Genomic DNA, 22250 nt, shown 5'->3' on the forward strand with positions numbered 1-22250 from the left:
ATCAATATAGTTACTCATCAAAAATGCAATTGCCTCAATCTCGTTTTATTAAAAATGTTTCGTTTGAAAAATCTAAAATATTATTTCTATAAAATATAGCGAATAGCGTGGAAATCGTGTATTTTTCAAAAGATTTTGCTTTATTTAGACAATAAATAAACTTTTATATATTAAATAAATTTCGTAGGCTAATGGTAGAAGTCGCTGACTATTGATTTGAAAGGCCTGAGTTTAAACGGTGTTTTTCAATTTCTAAACTGTCTGGGAAAAATTGAAATTAGTGCTTATTATATTAATATAATTCCGATCGATGATCATCACAGATTAGGTTTAAATTGATTTTTCCAATCTCACAAATAAAAATAGCGGTGAATAGTCTCGTATATATAAGGTATTAAAAATAATTACTTACTTCATCTCATAAAGGATATCTTACGTGTATTCAACAAAAAAAATATTATAGATATATATAATACACTTTTTCAGGATGTCGTGGACTAGCGCCCCTAGTGCTAGGACATCTGTACTTGCCAACTCGCCTATGGCTGTCGCCATCCGACTCCTTAATACGCCGGTATTGCACATTTATTATTTTTATATTATTATTTTTTTACTTATTATAATAATACTATGTATTGGTTATTTTCATATACATTTCCATTCCAAATAATAAATTGATAAACGCGCGAATGTTGATTTGCTGCGCACAGAAGTGGCGCCGTGCTAACTAACAGGTTTCTAAATTATGTATTAAAAGTAATATTATAATATAAAAATCGGTAAATATAATATGTAATAAAACGGAGTGATGATCTAAAAATAATAAAAATAAAAAAATCGGCGCACAATGCCGTACGTGTATCGGGCGCCTCGCATCTCCGGCTGCCTCCGCGCGCTCGTCGCTCGTCTCTCGGCTCCAGTGACACTCGCCGGGCCGGCCGTCCCGGGTCTGCCGTAGCGAGCGGCTCCCGCGTTATCGCCGACGGACGTTGCACGGCAACCGATCAATCGCGCATCGATTCGCCGCGCGGAGTTCGCGCGTAAGATCCGCCGAACGGATCGATCCTTCGACCGATCCTTCGCGCCGGACGAGCCGATCGATCGATCGCCGCAGTCAGCTGTTCGCCGGGAGATGCTGCGCCAGGTAAATAAATAGCCGGCGATCGACTCCAACCCCGAACCGGTCGACGAACCGAGCCGGGGTCTAGGTCGCCCCCGTACTATTATGTCATGTACGTACATGTTATACGTATAGATGCGTCGCGCGCTTGTGTGTGCTTTTTTTCGGCCGGCGCACGGGAGACGCGCGGATCGCCTATATTTAGATTAGGCTGGAAATCAATAGCGACGGTGGCGGTGGACGCGTTTTCTTTGTTCGTGTCACCCCGACGAGACACTTGCGCAATGGACGGCCCCGCGGATGACCGGCCGCGCCGCCTTTGTTTTATGGCAGAGTACCGTTCGCCGTTCGCCGGGCGGCTTTCACTTTTAACCGCGCGCCAAAAAGGTACGGCGCCTCTGCCTCTGCCTATGCCTCTGCCTCGACAGCGACGCTTCCGCCTCTACTAATTTTCGCCTGCAGTGTCACGGCCGATTCGTAAACATTGCGAATTCGCTTTAAATGTCAACAGATAAACACAAACCATAAACACGGATAACAACGTAAACACAATTTGTATTTCGTTTGCTGATGCATTCTCCATCATTCTACTTGTTTCTACTTCTAATTTTATTTTATTGTTCATTTTGCTTATAATTGGGCTATTGAATATAGAAAAGTATGTATTAGTATGAGCTCAAAACAAGTAACAAAAAGTGCTCGCAAATACACAATGCCTTAGGTGTGGTTATCGTTAAATAATGTACAGTGCAATGGTAGTTCGAAAAAATGCTCTGGAAGAAGGTCGTGGCCGTACTTCTTTGAATTACTAATAGTCCTGGACCTCTTAACCTTTACCTGACAAAAACTTTTGAAAATATTTCTCGAAGCATCTTCGATATGAATATATGGTTTTGAATTACGTTTTCAAACATTTCCTTTGTTTTTTTTCACCGTTATTTTTAAATATATATAATATATGCATTTACAATATGGGAATAGTAATTATTTGATAAGCCACGCCTAGTCCACATCGTGACGATTTTTATCCTTCCATGCAAATACTACAATACTATTGCTCGTTTCTTTATATGTTACAACTTCTCCCTTGCGTGTATTTGTGTATTGTTTATGTTAATCCTAACTAACTAGTAAAATATATTTTTTGGAAAAATAAATGATCATCAAGTAATAATTACGCGTTCTCAAACTTTCAAATGCAGAGACGTCGTTCCAACTTTTTCCAAGAGGGGGGGGGGAGGCAAAATTAGGTTAGTCAGTAATGTTTTTAATATTTCGATTTCATTCTGATTCATAGTATATCAATATGACAAATTTGAAGGGGATCCCTGTTTGATTGATTAATAACAATTATCCCATCTCAGAAGTCAAAAATCCACGTAAAAAACAATAAAATCGTGCCGTCGCTGTCGCAGTGGTAGCGCTAAGTTATCTACCGTTCATATTAAGATTTGTTATAACAATATTATGGCCTAAATAAGTGATAATCGAATAAAACATCTAAACCGAATTTTGACCAATAGGAGAGCGCCAAAAACAATTATCCCTTCTGTCGCAGTGGGAACGCTCGCTACCGAGCGTTCCCATTGCGACGGCTTCGACACGATTTTATTGCTTTTGACGTGGATTTTTGACTTCTGAGAAGTGATAATTGTTTTTGCGCACTCCTATTGAGCAAAATTCTGTTTGAATATACTTTGACCTACATTCTTTTATCATACATAATCATCCCGTAGATATCGATACACAGTTCGTACAGAATTGTTATTTCTGTAGAACATTTGAACAATTTTTAGTTCCTAATTGAACTCTACTATTCATAAATGCATTGTTGCAAACTCAAAGTTCTGATCAAAGTGTCGAATGTTACACTATGAACACGCGTGATTATTGAGAGCCGTATAATCGGACCACCATGTATTTAATTGTATGTGGGACGCGAAGATACTTAGAGCGACGAACGAAGCGGGAATAACGACAAAGCGGCTTGGCTTGTTGTGTTGAGATTTTACCATGTTTCGAGCCTAACCAAACAAGTTGGCCCTAAAACACGTTGATAATGATAATGAACTGCCGACATGCAAATGACAGGTGGACCAATTGTACCAATTGTCAACGTGATAGCAATAACAACACTATTGCTATCACGTAACTAACTGTAAAAAAATATTCTGAAAATCTGTCAAAATAATTCTAACCAAAACAATACGGCCAAATAATAATATATAAAAACGTAAATTATAACAGAAATAAAAATAAGTTACTACAAAATTTTGCCAAATAATGTAATCCACTCACTTTTAATAAAAGGTTTCTCATACCTGTACATGAGGAAATATAAATACCCTCCGTTTTTATTTCCCATAAAATTCGCTAAGAAGTCGGTTAATAAATGACACTAAAATTAAATAATTTATCCATTGTTATTCATTAACTAATTGCAAATCTCTTATTAGTTTATTTTATCATTGCAATGTTTGTACAAAAACCGTATCAAATATTTGGTAAAATTTAAAATTATATATAAATATATATTATTTCTTCAAGATTTCATTTTATTATGCATTTTAATGCAACTTTAAAATGATGTTGCTGAAGTTCAAAAACAATCTTATCTGTCGGTAATTTAGTTAAAGTTCTGTGCCCTACTAGTGGAATGGTAAGAGCAAATACATCCAAATATGTAAGACTCGGAACATAAATCATTAATTGCAACGTGCGACGAAAAGTAGAATGGGAAAACCCTCAAGTATTTCGCGAAACCTAATGTACACCAAAACAAATTCATGGTGACTGTTTTGTGGTCTGCGCTCAGTATAACCCAGAGTCCTTGGTTCGGACCCTCTCCCTAAAAAATCGACAGGTGCATAACTTAACCACCCCTTTGTGCTCCCTTTTCGCGCTTTTGTTTGAATTGTATTTTATCGTTAATTTAACAACCAATACCTCACTGGATCTAGTAAAATATTTTTTTTTTGTCATGAACTTTAAAAAATTACACATTTGAGAGATAGAGAATATATTCGTACATTTATGTATTATCAATGAGAGGTTAATTTTGACTGTAATGTTTGTTTCATGAGAAAGCGTCCTTTCACAAAAAGGTTGTAAAATTAAAAAAAAACGCTGGTTGTAGGCGAGTATTTTTCGTTAAGATAACACCTATGAAGCTCAGAGGCCTTGGAACATATTGCTTTGGTGATAGTGAGAGTAAAATAAATGTGCATTTACAAAGAAGGATGTGGATTAGGAAGAACCGTTTAAATGTTCACTTAAGATATGAATGAAAAAAATATTAAATTAAATTATAAATAAAAATACATATGTATATATTGAATAAACTTTGAGTATTGGACATCTTGTAATACACTTCATTTTTAAATCCTGGCGAAACCATTACATTTAAGAACTATTGTTAAGAAATCGAATAACATAATCAAGAAATGCGAAGTCGCTCTCCGCACAGGTGAATTGAAAAGGTTCAATTTTCTTGCTCGACAATAATCGACCACATATCGCACGATTGACACTTCAAAATTTGAAGGAGTTGGGCTATGAAATATTGCCTCATCCACCATACTCGCCAGACATCTCGCCAAAAATAATCACTGCTTTAAGCATTTCGACAACTTACAGGGTATTTAGGTGGATGAAAAGTTGTCAAAAATCTCCGATTGCCAATATTTTGATTGTTTCAAACTTACTAAGTCAATATAACTATGATAGATTTACACCAGCATTAGAGATCAAAGTCTTTTTAATGCTAAATTATTAGCTTATAGTTTTGTGTACCGAATGTTGTGCACGTTTGCCTCGACTATGCGAAAGCGATCTCTCGGGGACATTCATGCGTTACATTTATCGCTCATACTTTGATGGTCGATTTTATTGGATATGTCATTCCTTAAAATGTGCTTGTAAAGCTTATGCTTATATTTGTATGGCATTTGATAATGTAATTAATTACCTTTCTTCCCCAGGGAGAGTTGGCTTTCTTAGTTTTTTATGCTTTGTACATACATGAAAGTGGTTTGCCTATGAAAAACACTTTTATAATAGTTATTTTACTGCTCGAATAATACTTGCTCTGGGATGCGCGTTTAGTGCATTTTCAATACACTTATTCCGCACAACTTGTACTATTTTAAATTGACCGTCAGACCGATGCTACATAAGTGACAAACGGTCAATAAAGTTAATTTGTCTTTATTACTTAACTTGCTTCCTAGCTAGTGCTTTTAAATAAATTAAAAGTATAATCTACGCTCTAAAAGTAGGCATAGGTATATATATTTTTTACTTCATTTTACTAGTGAATCTTTCACGTTCATTTTTGTCAAAATTATCGCTTCAGTTTTGACCTCTTTATTTTTATCTTCCATTGGCTATATAGTACGTCGCTAATTTGAGTAGTGCCCCCTGAAGTTGATTTATAATGATGTTCGACTTAAAAACATTCGATAGCAATTGACATATAGTTAATGTATAGAATATAAAGATGGAAAGCCAAATAAGATTAATTGTTCCAGCTTCAAGCAACTATCACTAAAAATATCTTTGTGACTAAGCTTGGTTAGAAGCTAAACGACTCCTGTAAAAGGAGCATTCTTGATTTTACTTATTAACAAAAACAATATGTTTCTAGTTTCTTTCAATTTGCTTTAAATTTAAACACCTTGTGCGGGTATTTGATAAAAGTCCCAAATTAACGGTTTAACGGATATGCAAAGGCATTAATAACAGTTTTCATAACCTCACAAAAATAATTGTTCGTCTAGTGTTGCTCTCTCTGTGTCAGGCGACGAAGTTTTCAATCTCCCCTCGTATACGACCCCCACATCTTCACATTAAGTGTAGTGTATTAAACGCTAATTCCTGAGAGGTAAAAGCCGCGTTGTTTACCTGAATAACGAACACTTGATTCCGCAATTTACTACATAAGCGTACTATTTTTAAACCAACTGCCACTTTTCTAATGTTTAATGTATTATATTAGATTAAAGTTATAGGTAGTAGAAACAGAAATCGAGTTTCTTTTTTATTTTATCTATGAGAAAGCTTGTTCATAAATAAACGTAATTCCAAAACGGTAAACGTACATCGTCTATTTACTGATAATTGCAAGATTGAGCTTAATTAAATATTCTTCTATCGAAAAGGGCTTCTTTCCCTGAGCTATCAAAAGGCAATTTTGTTTTTCAAGTGAGGAATTTATTACGTACATAGTAAGTGCGTAATTGAGTTTCAATTGATAACTTTTGTTCTCTTATACTTTTTGTGTTTAGTCTTAATGTCTAAAAATCATATTTATATTTATAAATAGCCTCATTCAACAATATTTATTCAACGTTTCATACTTTATTTTATTGTATTTTTTTAATCAACGTTTTTAACTAAATTATGGAATATATTGGCTGATTCTATTTGACATGACGCCTACGCTTTTTACGATCATCAATACAGTTTAAAGTTCATGATGCAATATGACTCATCGACATCAATGATCACACTTCAAATTGCGGTTGAACGAATATCTACTGCAATAATTGATGAAAAATAGCGTAGATAAAATAAATCACATTGTTGATTTTATAGACCTTATCTGATATTTGCATACACGCATCACCTTTCTACACCGTTCCTAGCCGTTCAATTTTAAAAATTGTATTTTTTTCCAAAATATACAAAGTGCTATTTTGTTAAATTGCGTAGCAACTAATGACGTTATACACTTTCAAGTACTATAAAAAAATACCCTATAATAGGCTACTCGTGGTTAACGTAGTGTTATATACGATATTGGAGTTTTATTTTTATTTTTCTTATTGTGTTTATAAAATCATGACCATAAAATATAATAACCAACAAACAAAATTCCACAAATTACTCAAATCTTTGTAACGAATATTGTCTAGCGAATTCTTGTATTAACAAGTTTCCTTCACAGCCAACTACACTTAATTACACAGTTTTAATAGATCCAAATTCCTCAACAGCATTATAGAGCTTCCAACTTTTAGAATTACTTTCAGGGAATTTAAATATTCGTCCATTATCTTGACAATTGTGTAAAATGAACGTGCTGCAACTGGCATTTTCAGTTTTAAAAACATTAAATACATAGTTATTCAAAACCTATTTATATAATATTGTTTAAAACAAGTTGCTCTGTAAAATTAATTTAATAACGCTAGTGTTCCATTCACTATTTTTTAGTGGATTACAGTATAAACGATTACTTTAGAATCATTAAATGCCGATTTGGTATAAGTAATAAAAATTTATATGATACACAAATGTTTACCTTTCATTAATACACAGTCTCATTGTTGTTCAATTAAATTGCGATTGTCTGTCAACGATGAAATTTAATGATATAATTTCTAATTTAATTCAATATTTCCGTTCACTAAGAGTTGCTGACATATGCGACTTATAAATAAGCATTTCTGCGTAATTTAAAGCTAGTTGGATCATTGCTTTGATGTCTTTGTGTTTATTGCCGCCACGCCCGTATTATATTTGTTCACGTGTAGCGTTTGATATACCAGTAAACACATTTTTTATGTCATCATGTTATGTAAATTATGTTATTTGAGTATATGTTACAGTTAAAGTGTTAAATTTTAATAAAATAAACAATACCTATATAGACAAATTACGTATCAAGTACAAGTTTTAGTTAAAGCTTACAATGCTACATAAGAGTCACTTGAGGCTTATCTCGTACTTCGCCTCCCCCCCCCCCCCCCCCAATTGAATTTGGCTATAAAAATACTATGAAATTTAATGAAATCGAAACTGATTCTAAACCAGTGGTCATTTTTTGAAAATGACACCCTTGATTTTAAACCAGAAATTCTCTGTTATCCCTCAAAGAAATTCTAAAAAAAGCTAACCTAAAAATATTTTTTTAAATGTGTTATTTCCGTGAAATCATATCAGAATACATTTTTAGTGAAAATATAATTTATCTGGCAGGTAATAGTAAAATTATAAGATTTTCAACTTCTCCACACACACATATATACATTTACATATTTATTTTCATGCGGTGAATGTGTATTTTTCAATAGTTATATTTTCACTAGTGAAGACCAAATATATTTTCACTAGTAAATATATATTTCGATTAGCGAAAATATAATTTAACTTATAGGCGCTAATGAAATTATATGCTGCTCTATAATGTCTATGAAACTCAATTTGACAGTTGAGAAACGTCCATTTTCTGTTCAAATCTAAATCTAAACTAATGGAAATATAAAACTAATTACAGCATCTTTCATATTGCTCCATAGTTTTTTTGCACTTACAAACCAAACCTACGCGAATTAACCAAACCCAACTTTCTAAATGAAAGTTCTAAAACTAATTATAGTCTTAGAACTTTTATTAGGTTAGTCCAAAATATAAACTAAGCCAATTCATCTCTCAAGAAGAAGACATCGCATTTCGCATATTGTCTCATAGCACTTCGATAATACACTATGTTTTAAAAATATGATAGCTATGCTTAACGATAGTAATACGACTTCTGATATGAGATTATTGGTCAAATTATAATCAAACCGAATTTTGGTCAATAGAAGGGCGCAAAAACAATTATCACTTCTCAGAAGTCAAAAATTCATGTCAAAAGCAATAATATTGTGTCGGCGCCGTCGCAGTGGAAACGCTCGGAGCGTTTCCACTGCGACGGCGCCGACACGATTTTATTGCTTTTGACGTGAATTTTTGACTTCTGAGAAGGGATAATTGTTTTTTGCGCTCCTATTGGTCAAAATTTGATTTAGATGTGCTTCATTGGATTCTCACTTATTGTAAGTAATATTGTTTCAAAAAGTCTTAATATGAACGCTAGATAACCGAGCGTTTCCACTGCGGTGTCGACTGCACGATTGTATTGCTTTTGGTGAAGATTTTTGACTTTCGAGAAGGGATACTTTGCGCCCTCTTATTGGTAGAAATTCGGTTTAGATATGCTTCATTCGATTCTCACTTACTATATTGTTAGAAAATGTCTTAATATGAATGCTAGATAACCGAGCATTTCCACTGCTGATTTTTATTGCTTTTGTCGTAGGTTCTAAACAGTCATTTGCTGAAATACTATGAAACTTAATGAAATGGAAATATTAAAAACACAACTACTGACTAGATTTTGCCCCCCCCCCCACACAGAAAAAAATGAAATGCCGTGGTGGACAGGTTAGGTAGGTGCAAGCGAGAGTTTGTCAGAACAGTGAACACCACATGAATAACTCGCTGCAACGAATCTACTTAAAATGCGGATTATATTAATTGGCAACAAGGTTTACTTTACATAAATGATTCAAAATACATATTTAATATATAAATTATTTTATTTTGGATATTTTGCCAAACACCGAACAGTGAGAGCATACAATTACTAGTTACATTGTTCATAAATTATTTTGTGAGTACTGTAACTGAAATGATTTGACAGTGCATACATTGACTTGTTAATGTATGCATTTCTAAATTCACACTTTGCCTGTAACATATACATATATATGTATATTATGACTCGATATGTGATTCATTAGTACAAATCAAAGTATGTAGTGGTATTACCAGTATATATAATATCAAGCAGTTCGATATTTTTTTGTAAATTTTGCATGACGTAATTCGTTCCGAATAAAATTCGACGCTTAGTTCTATCCGTCGCATTATTACTCATATCTGGCTCACACTGTTTTTAATTATATAATTGCCGCACTGTTCGCCTCGTAGCTGACCAACCATCACGCAATGTTTATCGTCCATTTACATATTGAACACTATTGATCAGGTGTCTCCCAATCTTGCTTTTCTAATTATTTATATAAATAAGCATGACGTAGTAGATGCCAAACCTTGCGATGTTCAATTAAAACAAAGCCGAAACGTCCATAAAAGAACTTCACTCGTGTGTGTGTGTTCTCGTGAAAATTATAATTCAAAATGCACTAAATGCAGTCGGACAACCGGTTCTGTCGAATATCACAAGCCGATGTTCTCAATCCAATCTTGTGTATAGAAGCATGCCATAAAATGGAAGATACGCTCTCTGGCGTTATTCCGAGCAAAAGCGGAATATTGTATTCGAAAATATATATGCATTATCTGCGCGTTGGCGTCACATTTTAGCAAATCAGACATCGCTTTGGAAGCGTCACTTTTTCCTCGTGCTCTATGTGTGTGTCTGTGTGTGCAATAACGTCAGATATATTTGCCATGTGTAACTGTTGGAGCTTTGTTCCGCGAAAATTACCTAGTCCAGCGTTTTCCTGCTTCAAAGGTTTGCTTTGCTTTCATTTATATAATTCCAATTAATTCTAGTCCAATTGCGATTTTATGAACATCGAGCTGAATTTACCTGTGTTATCTATCACCTGCTTCGTCAGCTCGTCGGGCCCCTTAATGCGAACGCTCGAGTGTCGTTTTCGTGGAACAGCTTCAAATTCTTATAAGTCATACATTATATTGAATTGCATATATACAACAAACGTATAAGAACAATCTTTTCCCATTTACGGAGGATTGGTGTGTCAAGTCCTAGCTAGGCATTAAATGTAAATGTTTCCAGTTGTTGCATTCTACACTGTAATTCTTGATAGGATATGTGTTTTCGGATAAAGGTAAAATACCAATTTTATGTTGTTATTCTGTGTCGTTGCTGAATCTTGATGCTAAGTAATCTAATTAACTCCCGTGTATTATTGATATGAATTAAAATAATTGTTATCACTACGAATAAAGATCGATATTAACAGTGTCCTGAGGGACCGTATAGTACAGAATATTATATGATAATATCCCCTCCACGAACATAGGAGACTCCTCTATTTATAACTTGATGTTAATTAAAAATACAGTCATTCTTCGCTCAAATGCGTATATAAATAAATATATAAAAAAATCAGATTTTGTCTTGCATAAAACTCAATATCTAAAATCCGTGTTGGGACAAGTAAATAAAGCCTTTTTTTATATATTTATAGAATTCATGAAACATTTCAATAACGATATTCTTGCATCGAAAGAAAGAAAATGAGGGTGTCAGGGCCGATTTACTTTCAATGGCCAAAAACTAGGCGATGTAGGGCAACCGTTTGCGTCTCGTCCGCCGATCTTTTCTATCATATAACATGTAACTAAATATTAAATAAACTTTAAATCAAATACCACTGCAGCGGCCCAATCTATGTATAATTGCCACCCGTAAATATTTTTTTTGTGGAACTTAAAGAAATAGTATTTATACTACATTTGCGTTAACACAGTCAGTTCGAGAGCTATCCATTTCATCATTATTTATAATTGAGAAAGAGATGGCAAATTTGGGTTTACGCCCTCCTACTATTAGCTCTAAAGCACACGTTCGATATATTTATCATTACTCCGATTGATTGATCAATATTAAAAATATGGTAATGATAAATATATCGAACGTATCGTGTGCCATATAAATGTTCGCCTTTGCCTTTAAAACAATGTTGTGCTTATATTTAAATTATTTGCATGAGTTTATAAATATGTTAAAATAAGTTTGATTATTTTTTTTCTTTAACGCTAAGAGACTCTATGGCGGCAATATTAAACCAAAGCATTTAACGCTCGTTTTTCATCAAATACTACTACTCTGTTGTTCACTTCGGAGACTACGTTTCATACATATAATTGACTCGCGATTGGTTTAAGACCGTAAGCATTTTTTAATATATACGTATGTGTCGTTAGCGTTTGCACTTATAGATAATCGTATTTTTATCATTAGTACATATAAGAAAGAAAACGCTCCGAACAAATTCCCTCGAGGAACTCACTGTTGTTTTACCTGTATCTCTAAATATTATCGAGGGAAATTTCTACCTCTTAAGTATTAGCAAATATTTGTTGTTTGTAAATTAAGACATTTTTCCACGTGAAGGATTTTTCTACATACACAATTAACCTTTTAGTTGCCGAGATCTAAATATTGATGTATTAAATATGTTATTTACCCTTGAAGTAAATGTCATATAGCCCATTAAAAATGTATCTGATACTTTCTTCAATGATGACGTCAGTTTTGGTAATTATAGGCAAAGTAGCAAAAGGTTAAAAGGCATACTCTTCTTCATATTACAATTAGCTTAAATATGCTCCGTTAAACTATTGAGCTGATTTTATGGAAACCGATGTTTTAACTTTCTTAAAATATTTATGTTTAAATGATCTCCCACCTATTCGTTAACCGAGGTTAGGAAATGAACATATGTTTCAATTTCTCTTTTAGAAATACTAGTGTATGTGTATATTACTATAAATATTTACGATACTAATCACCATAAATAAACAATTTTAAATTTCAGATCGTTAGACGTATTAATTTTTATCTCACGTTAATTAAATATGTACTCTATCTAGAACACTTGCCGCCAGCTTATCGATTTTATTGTCTATTTTTGAAGAGACATTGGTGCCATGGTAAATGGCTTCAAATCGGTCACTGCTGTAGAATCCAAGATTAACTAATGCCATTTGCTATCATGTACGTATCCGAATGTTCTCGTTTAGAGTTTCTAAACGTGAATTATTCCAGCTTGTGTGACGTGTGACCAGTTTTACTTTGACCCGCCAAAGACAGTTGCATATATCGCACATTCTTGCCTTTCTAACCTTGCTGATCATCGAGGAAGTGGCACAGTCTAATTGATTCGATTATGTGATATACAGAGCGTCGTCTAAATTGCACAATATTTACCACTGCAGTGCATGCAAAAATTTTTTTCGAGGCTCTTGACCCAGTTCTATTGTTCTTGTCCATCGATTTTTTGCATAATATTTATAAATAAAGACCCAAGATCACAATTAACAATTATTTATGACACATGTATTTGTCACACTTGCATAATATCAGCCATTATTTATTTCATTGCGTTATCTTTGTCGGACGTTTCGGTATGAGGTATGTTTATGTTTATGAGCGTGTGTTTCTATTTATGATTTTACTTTCACTCGTATATTTCTTACATATTCATGAGTCAATTATATACTAGGGTAAGCATCAAACAGAACAATTATTCTATTACGCTTGCATGTTGTTCCGATGTACTTGTGATTATATAATTTTGACTGGTTTGTAATATATACGACACACGTAATCTAAAATGTATATCGCACATACATGGATACTATATTTTTCGAGCTTGTGATACGTATAGTTTTATACTTTATATCTCCACCTTTGTCTCCATGATCGATAAGTGTGTCTCTCTATGTATGAAACGGAAGACGAACAAAGAGCTTGGTCAAATTGCGGAATTTTCTAGAACACACACTCAAATGTGTATGATATACGTGAAGTAATAGGACAAAGCACCGTTCGTTCGTTTGAAATTTCGTCTCGAGACCGTCGCTACTATGTATGGGAATTCCAGTGAAATGGGATAAGAAAAATGTCGCGAAAGAGCAGAGATGATTCATTACTGTCGTGGATTAGTCACTGGTAATAAACTGGAGGTTTGCGTGCGAAATATAAGGTCAAAGTTCATGCGTTGCTCGTGTAATTTTTATATGAGTGATCCTGAAAGTGTAATTTGAATGACTAGCTTAGTGGCAATTAATATGAATTTAAATCTTCAATTAAATAAAAAATATACTTTCATAAAATTAGCTTTTAAGAAAAATATATTCTCAATGAGTTCCCAATTACTTTTCAGGAAAAACGAATTATGTATAAAGGTTTTCCATTGCCTTTTACACATCACTTGTTAAGAGGATATATGTATGTAAAGAAATTTTCTTAAGGCGTGTGGTCAAAATTTATTTAAAAAAATCAGTATATAAGCGGCCAGAATAAATATTAGATGGTCAGAATTTATATTAAATGGTGAGAATTATTTTGACAGATGGTCAGAATCATTTTTTTCAGTCAGTATTTATTACAATTTATTGGTCAGCAATCTTTTATCTGTATTTTAATCGCAAGATCAGTTTTATTTTGACAGATGGTCAGTATAATAATACATGGTTATTATGGCCAACTTGTTTAATTGTGCTCGCAACATTGCTAGATGTTAAGGCAAAAAGCAAAGCGTGATCTCCGAGGCCGCTCTTTCGCTATTCCCGCTTCGTTCGTCATTATGAATACCTTCGCGTCCTATATACGATTAATTAGATTTGTTTGGATGTTCAATGTTCTCACCAACGCTCGCTCGCACCTAACCTTTTGATTACAAAATTGTTTCTATTGCGTGAGTAATTAAACGTTCCAATTTTTATTAAAATCCAACAATTTTGCGCTGCGCAGTTAAGTTCACCTCTGCCATTTCTAAATAAATAGTAATTTATGAAAAATATTAACTAAATTTTCGCCATCAATAACTCGTGTAACCATAATAGCATATTTTCACTCTGTGTGGCCATGAAACGTCAATTAGCAAAAAATACGCCGTGTAGCTATTTAGTCTTCAACGTTTACTTTTATTGAAGTATATGAGTAGAGCATTAAAAACTTTCTCGTTGCGATTTTTTATGGAAATGCTTTTTTCTTTAATTCTATATTAAAATATAAAAAAAATATGAATGCAATTTTTAACGGTTGTTTTTTTGTATTCGCAATTTTTAAAATCAGTAAATGATAAATTGTGTTTTAAATAAGGTTGAAAGTCACTGACCTATTTTAAACAAGTTGAGACGGTTTCAGAGCCAAATAATAATGGCAAAACTTCACAAGACATTAGGGATAAGCTAGAGATTGATGAATGTGCGTAGTAAACCCGACAAGGATGTAAGTAATAAAATAAGGCCTCGAAAAAAATCAGTAAATGATAAATTGTGTTAATAAATTTGTGTTTTAAATGAGGGTAAAAGTCACTGACATTTTTACCTAGTTGGGACGATTTCAGAGCCAAATAATAATGATAAAATAAGATAGAAATTGATGAATGTGCTTAGTAAAACAGACAGGGATGTAAGTAATAAAAGGTCCCGAAACATGTTTTATAACTAGAGACATAAGATTGATGTAGAGGAGGATATCGATTTTTTTAAAACTATTTTAGTTACGCGGGATTTTAAATGTATGTTTTGTCAAAAGGTGACATTTTTTATAAAATAATTATAAATGTATTTATAGTTATCTTTTGATAAAAGTTAAAATTTTACATTTGCACGATATTTTCACAAGCTTTACATTATTTTTAGCTCTTGAAAACTCATGAACGGACTTATTGAGTAGTAACGCGAAAACGCGTGAACGGAACGTAATGTGTTATTATGATATTTGTGACATCTTTAGCTAAAGGAGTAAATAAATATGTTATATTAAATACGCAGCTTAGAGTGTTTTTTTTTTGTATGTAGTTGAAATGACGAAACACTTATGTGTACACATGATATTCAATGTGCTGATATATTTGGGGAGAGGACTTAATTTTTGTTCCGCAATTAGTAAAACGCCTTTACTAATTGCGGCCCATGATATGAAAAAACAAATAACGCCTTCCTATTCTCATTCTTAAACGTAAACTCTAATCCTGCATGCATTCAACTTTCTTTATTTTTATGAATGTTGTCCTGGCTTTCTCGGACCAGCATTTTATATTTAGTATGTGGTTCAGATTTTCGTCTGGAGTATATAAAATCATTTTGTTGTATTTTTTAATCGGAGCAGCTGATCAAAAATCTTTTCGAAATAAATGTTAAAAATCAATCAATGTACAAGTTTGGCTCACTCCTTGATTTGTTTCCAGTACAAATACGCAATAATTTCAGATCCTTATCGTATATTCTTATTGATGTAAATATGTATGTTAAACATTCTCTCATTTTTGACGCATTCTCAAAGTTGATAAAACATAGGTTAACTTGTATAAACAGTTCGAAATCTTGCGGAAACCAAACTTATTCGGTGTTCGATTTGATTCTTTTGATATTATTACAAATGGCAAGCATTTCACTGGTACGTGTTTTTTTTTATTATTTTTAGCTTCTGTGATTATTATCTGTTAATCGTTTTGTTTGCCAAAACAATACGATTAACAGGGAATATAAAAAAAATATTTTTAATTATCTAGTTTTTTGAAGAAGCCAATCTAGTGAGATTTTTGCATACCATGCGAACGTCACTACACCCCCACATGCAGTTTGCACACTTTGTCGGGCGGGCGTTTAGGCAAATTCCGCCGCGAGGTTGTCGAACCCTGTAAATAGGTCAAGGACCAGGCGTTAACCTTGCGACCTTGTAACCCAGCAGCAGCCAGGTCACAGGCGCGGAGGGCCTCATAATAAAATTAAAATGTTTTGAGGGAGGTGTGGGAGTGGAGTTCAGCTCAAAGTTACTTAACGCAAAAATCGATGCGTTGATGATTTTCGCTCGGCTCGGAGTTGTATACTCCTGGCCACGCTGTTGAGTATCTCTGGTCGCGAGTGTATGTGCCATTACCTCTCATTTGATTATATACTCACGTTCATTAGTATCAATACTTCCAAAACTGTACTATTACTGTAGTAATATAGGTGTTTGAGTTTTCTTGCGTTATTTTAGCATTTTCTCTGTGGTTTTTGGAATGAAAGTCTATAATTAAAACTGTCCAGTGATGTGTTACTACAGTTTGACACATACTCGATAAAGCCGGCTACTAAAATAACTAAAATATCACTACTCCACTTTCTCATATTTTTTACGTAACTACTCATTTCATCTACCATATAATATTTATATTATAATTAACCATTAATGGAAGAATTTAATATATATTTATAAGTGGTTATTATATCTCGGCGACATCTGTTGATTGTTTTACGTTGGTTTTGTATACTAATTATTTTCGTAGAATTACGCCGTATCGCGTTATAATTGAAGGCTATGCTTTCGATATAATAATTAATTATGGTTACTTGATCATGTGCATATAAATATGAAAAATGAATTATTTTTTAATATTTTGAGCAGTAATGATGCAAATTATCCATCTGATTCAGTCTTTCAACTTGCATTCAAAGAAAAATAAAATAATTGGTGATGTTTAATAAAATACTAATGACGACAGATGCGACAAATCAAGTACCTGTACATATCTTAGTTAATGAACGAGTTTTTCTAATCACTAAAAAAATAACTTGCATAATAGTTTGTTGTGTAATATGATCAAATGTGGTTGTTTATAGTTAAATTATTGCATACTAATTATCTTAAATTTACATTCGATTTTGGAGCTACTCATGAATTTTATAATACTGCGCATTTTGACCTTGTCTTGATATTGTAGTTGCAAACTCGATTAAACATGGAATGAAAAATATTGATTAGATAAAAAAAGGAAGTTCAAAGCAGTGACGGTAAACACAATTGAGCTAGTCCATTATCTTCTATGTGCGTGTAAAAAATCAGGATTTAGTTTTATCGTTTTTTTCTTGATTTGGCTGTCATCGTTTCGTTCGTGGACTCGAAGCCAAATAATACAGTATTATGTTATATACATATATATATAAAAAAAGTATTGCAGATAACCATGGATGAGAATGCTCAACTTTTCTATGTAGCACATCAATGAAAAGTGTTTAGTGCTACAGGAAATTGTCAAAAAATAATTATTAAGTAGGCGTTTAAAATGCGCCTAGCGTCCACTTTCTTTTTACGTGACGCTCCATCTACTTTGTAGATTCTACACTGGCTGCCATCTATTTATTTAGTGCTAGCAAAATAAATTAAGATACGCATCACGCAGCCACATTCTTATAAATTTCGGTGTATTTTATGGTCGTGGCGAAGAATCTCATTCTGGGGCTCATTTATGTAGTTTTATGGCTGGATGTGTAATGAAATTGTGTTACCCCAATTGATTCCAGATAGTGTATATAATACAAAACCCTTTAGGACTCACACTACACCCTAAAATCAAATAATAATATGAAATAACCAACACAAACTTGAGATACATATATTATTATAATAATTATTTATTCTTTGCTGCAAATTAAATTAGTAATTTTTCAGCGAAATAATATTACTGATGGAAGAAACTATGTTTGCGCTTATATACGCTTTTCGAAGTAAGGGAGGTGCTTTTGCTTTTCTTACTCTCGACTTTTAATCCAATGCGACAATGGGGGTGGAAACAGATTGATTGATTGGATCTTTGTATGTATTGGCTTTGTTCGCACTTGACAATATAATATAATATTTATAAAGCTACTGACTGTTTTTTGTTTAGGTTTATTTCTACTATTTATATATTTTTATCTCCATTCAGACATATTTTTACACAAATTGTCCACGAAATATGCTTCACTAAACATAAGTGTTAAATATTAACAATAAGTCTCAATAAGTATATTTAAATAAAAAACGTATTGCGCGAATTGTTTTTTTAAATAAAAACCTATTGCATTGGAATATAATGCGATGACAGATTGTACTAAACGATATAATTAAAATGTGTTGACTTTTATCTATTTAAAAAAAACTTTAAAAACATGTTAGTCAATAAATATATATATTTTTTATTGTCATAACAACTAAATATTATTGCTTTACACAAAAAAGTTTCAAATTATTAAAACACATACAACATTTTTTTTTAAATTATGCAAATCAATGATCTTTCAAAAAAAATTTGCGTATATACATAAACATTTACAACTCAAATTTAATAGATGATACTTTTAACATGAGTAGAAATAAATAATTATGCGAGAGATTAATCTTAAATCACAATCATCAATTAAAAAAAAAATATGTCGCATTTTGAACAGTTACAATTTTCTATGCACTCCTTTCTCATAAGATTTTTACGGATAATCGTAACTGACAAAAAAATATGAGTAATATGTTTTATTGGAATAAATTGGCGAGTGGTGCTCTGGCCCCTGGTATAAAAATTTAGGAGGCACCCAGAAGCTGTCGATCAAATACGATATTGTTCCAAAATTAGAAAAAAGTGTTTAAATTAAAATAATTTTTAATTATATATTTAATATTTTGAAACAATACTTGCCGGGGTATTCGAATGTTTTGGTTTTTCTGATCAATAAACATTGTGAATCATTTGCTCGATTAATTAAAATAATAATAATAATGTTAATACTATTTTTCTATGTAATACCGGTATTGAAATTTTCAATATTATTGCAATCCCCACGCATAAGCGAATCAATATTTTTACCATGACGCACATTTGAGTCATCGGCATGTAACGTGACAGAAAATGATAAAACAAGAGTGAGTCGGTCGATTTTTTACGACTGACTTGCCTAAAATGCCATTAAAGCGCAACACTGTTTGGTATAAAATTTTTAAATACCTTATATCATAATATTATTAATTTTTAAATTATGAAACATCAATGACAACTTTTTTCTATCCTCAATGATATTTTTCGCAGAATTTTCCTTACTTTCCAATGATGTTACGTTATCTTGTAATATAATATATTTATAAACGAATTTATTTCTCCAAATTTTTTTATTTTGTGTTTAACAGCAAGTAATAGTGAAAGCCATTCAATTAACGATTTAACCCTTTAAACGCCGGCGACAAATCCGTAAGTCACCTGTCATTTCTCTTCACGCGTCGTCGTAGCTCATTTTAAAAATAAATATAAAATACTTAGTATACGAATTAATAGAAATATTTTGTAAATAACTCATTAATTTGTTTAATAAGATGAATTTATTTCAAAAATAACTAAATAAGCGACTCACCGGTGAGACACTGGCGTTCTGGTGGTTAAAGACATTTTGTGCTCAGTGTCAACATACTTGTAAAACATTTTAGTTACACTTAGAGCAAATGCTTGTCTCTAACAACAATGTCGTATTATAATAAAGACAGGATTTTTTAGATACAATTTAATTGAATAGCCACCGTTTTAAATTAATATTATATATATATATAAGATTGGCTTTATTTGGTCAGAAATATATTTACAAAGTCAATTCTTTAGATACGTTTGCTAAAAATGTGATAAAAAATACGGTAGTTATCGTAACCTCAAAAACCGTTTTATCCCTTATATATTGAAATCTACCCAAAAGCAAGTACAAGTTTCAGCTAGGACACCCTAAGAACAAGGTCATGTCTGGTAACCCTAGTTTAGGGCAATATATGTATAATAGCAAAATCGACATAACAAAACTGCAAATCTTTGGTGCGTTCCACAGCATGAATTATAAATCCACACACAAAAGCTACGTCTTGATCCAGGTAGTCAGCCCGGCGAGGATTGCCTCGTGGGTCTTTGAAAGTCACGCAAGATGTTTCATATCATGTATTTTTTTTCATTGATCGAAAAATTAACACACCGGCGTTTTTATGGGCGCGGTGTGTATGTACGTCATGCAGCCCAAAAGTGCATCTGTCGCCGCACGTCTGGTAGGTAGATAGAGTAGCTGGTCGAATTTTTGTTTCGTTTCATTCTCGACCAACAGACAGCGCAAAACTTGGCGTTCTCCGCATCACACACACCGGTGGCAATTGAACCGGTGACCTGGCGGCGATCGACCGCATCGGCCATTTCGGCGTCGTTTTCGCAGTTAATTCGCAATTGGCGGACGGCGTAGGTGCCGTTTGCAGCTCTCTTTCTCTTCGAGGTCCGCCGTCTCAGGTACGACATACGCGCGCTGGCGGTGGTATAATTCCGTGACCGTTTGATTTATCTTCGAGTCTCGCCGGGGCCCCGCCGTTCTCCTCTTTTGCGCCGTCTGACGTCGTGTGACAAGGTTCGGACGTTCATTTTTTTCACCTTCCGTGAATACCTGATCGCCGGTGAGACCAGGTAAGAGCGGATCTTGAGCCGAATCGTTCGTTATATTGTCGGTGGGCGTCGAGTATGTAACGCGGAACAGGCATCAGTAACTGTTACTCGGTTACTATTGTGCGAACGCGTGGGAGTCCAAATCGCCTAACCCTGGCTTGGATTAGCCTAATTAAAATGTAAAGCAAACGATTAGGGAGTCCCCTAGTTGCTTACTCTGATGGTATGTTAACAATATATGTATATACATCTGAGATCAGCGAAGTCGTTTCAGAATTTTCCAAGGGGAGGGGGGGGGGCAAAGTTGGCAAGTCAGCGGTCGCCTTTTAAATATTTTCATTTTATTTAGATCCACAGTATATTATTAAATTACATGCGTTTTCCTGGCGAATTATTTTTTAGAATCCACGTCAAAAGCATTAAAGTAGTGCCGTCGCGGTAGAAAAGCTCGGTTGTGTAGAGTTCATATTAAGTATTTTGATAACAATATTACGACTTACAATAAATGAGAATCGAATGAAGTTTGACTAAACCGAATTTTGACTAATAGGAGAGCGCAAAAAACAATTATCCCTTCTTAAAAGTCAAAAATCCATGTCAAAAGCAATAAAATCGTGCCGTCAACGTCGCAGTGACAACGCTCGTTATCGAGCGTTCCCACTGCGACGGCTCCGATACGATTTTATTACTTTTGACGTGAATTTTTGACTTCTGAGAAGTGATAATTGTTTTTTGCGCCCTTCTATTGACCAAAATTCGCTTTGAATGTGTTTTGATTTACACTATATAAGTCCATAGAAATATCGGTAATATCATATTTTTAAAACAGTGTATTATCCAAGTGTAGACAAAGTATGGAGCAATATGCGAGATGTGACGCCTGTTTGTACTTATTCTGCTGTTGATTTTTGCGCTCCTAATGACCAAAATTCGGTTTGAATATACTTTGATCATCCCACTTATATTAGAAGTCCATAGTAATTTTTGTAAGTATAGCTATTATATTTTTAAAACAGTGTAATATCGAAATGTAGATAAACCATGGAGCAATATGTGAGATGTGATGTCTGTATTGACTTAATCTTCAGCTTATTCTCCCCTGAGAGTTGAGTTAACTTGTACTTGACCGAATGAAACTATAATTAGGTTTAGAACTTTCATTAAGTTAGGATTGGGTTTGAACAGAAAATGTACGTTTCGCAACTGTCAAATGGCGCTTCATAGACATTTTAGAGCAGTATATAATTTCACAAGCGCCTATCAGTTAAATTATATTTTCGATAGTAGAAATATATATCTTCTTGTGAAAATATGAACTTAAACATACACATTCCCTGTAACATTTACTATACATCGCATGTAAATAAATAATTATGTAC

At 33.4% G+C, this 22250-nt stretch overlaps 1 protein-coding gene across 37 annotated transcripts in view; it reads left to right on the forward strand.

Moving 5' to 3' along the window:
• The first annotated feature begins 918 nt into the window (after positions 1 to 918).
• tou (bromodomain adjacent to zinc finger domain 2B toutatis) overlaps positions 919 to 22250 on the forward strand; it is a 104976-nt gene continuing 83644 nt past the window's right edge. For all 37 annotated transcript variants that reach the window (XM_088182604.1, XM_088182607.1, XM_088182608.1 and 34 more), the window contains exon 1: positions 919 to 1144. The gene's annotated coding sequence lies outside the window, so the exon portion shown is untranslated. The remainder of the gene's footprint in view (positions 1145 to 22250) is intronic.

The sequence above is a fragment of the Plectrocnemia conspersa genome, unplaced genomic scaffold, assembly GCF_051122295.1.
Source record: "Plectrocnemia conspersa isolate PC_06_02 unplaced genomic scaffold, ASM5112229v1 ptg000003l, whole genome shotgun sequence".
NCBI classification, from domain to species: domain Eukaryota; kingdom Metazoa; phylum Arthropoda; class Insecta; order Trichoptera; family Polycentropodidae; genus Plectrocnemia; species Plectrocnemia conspersa.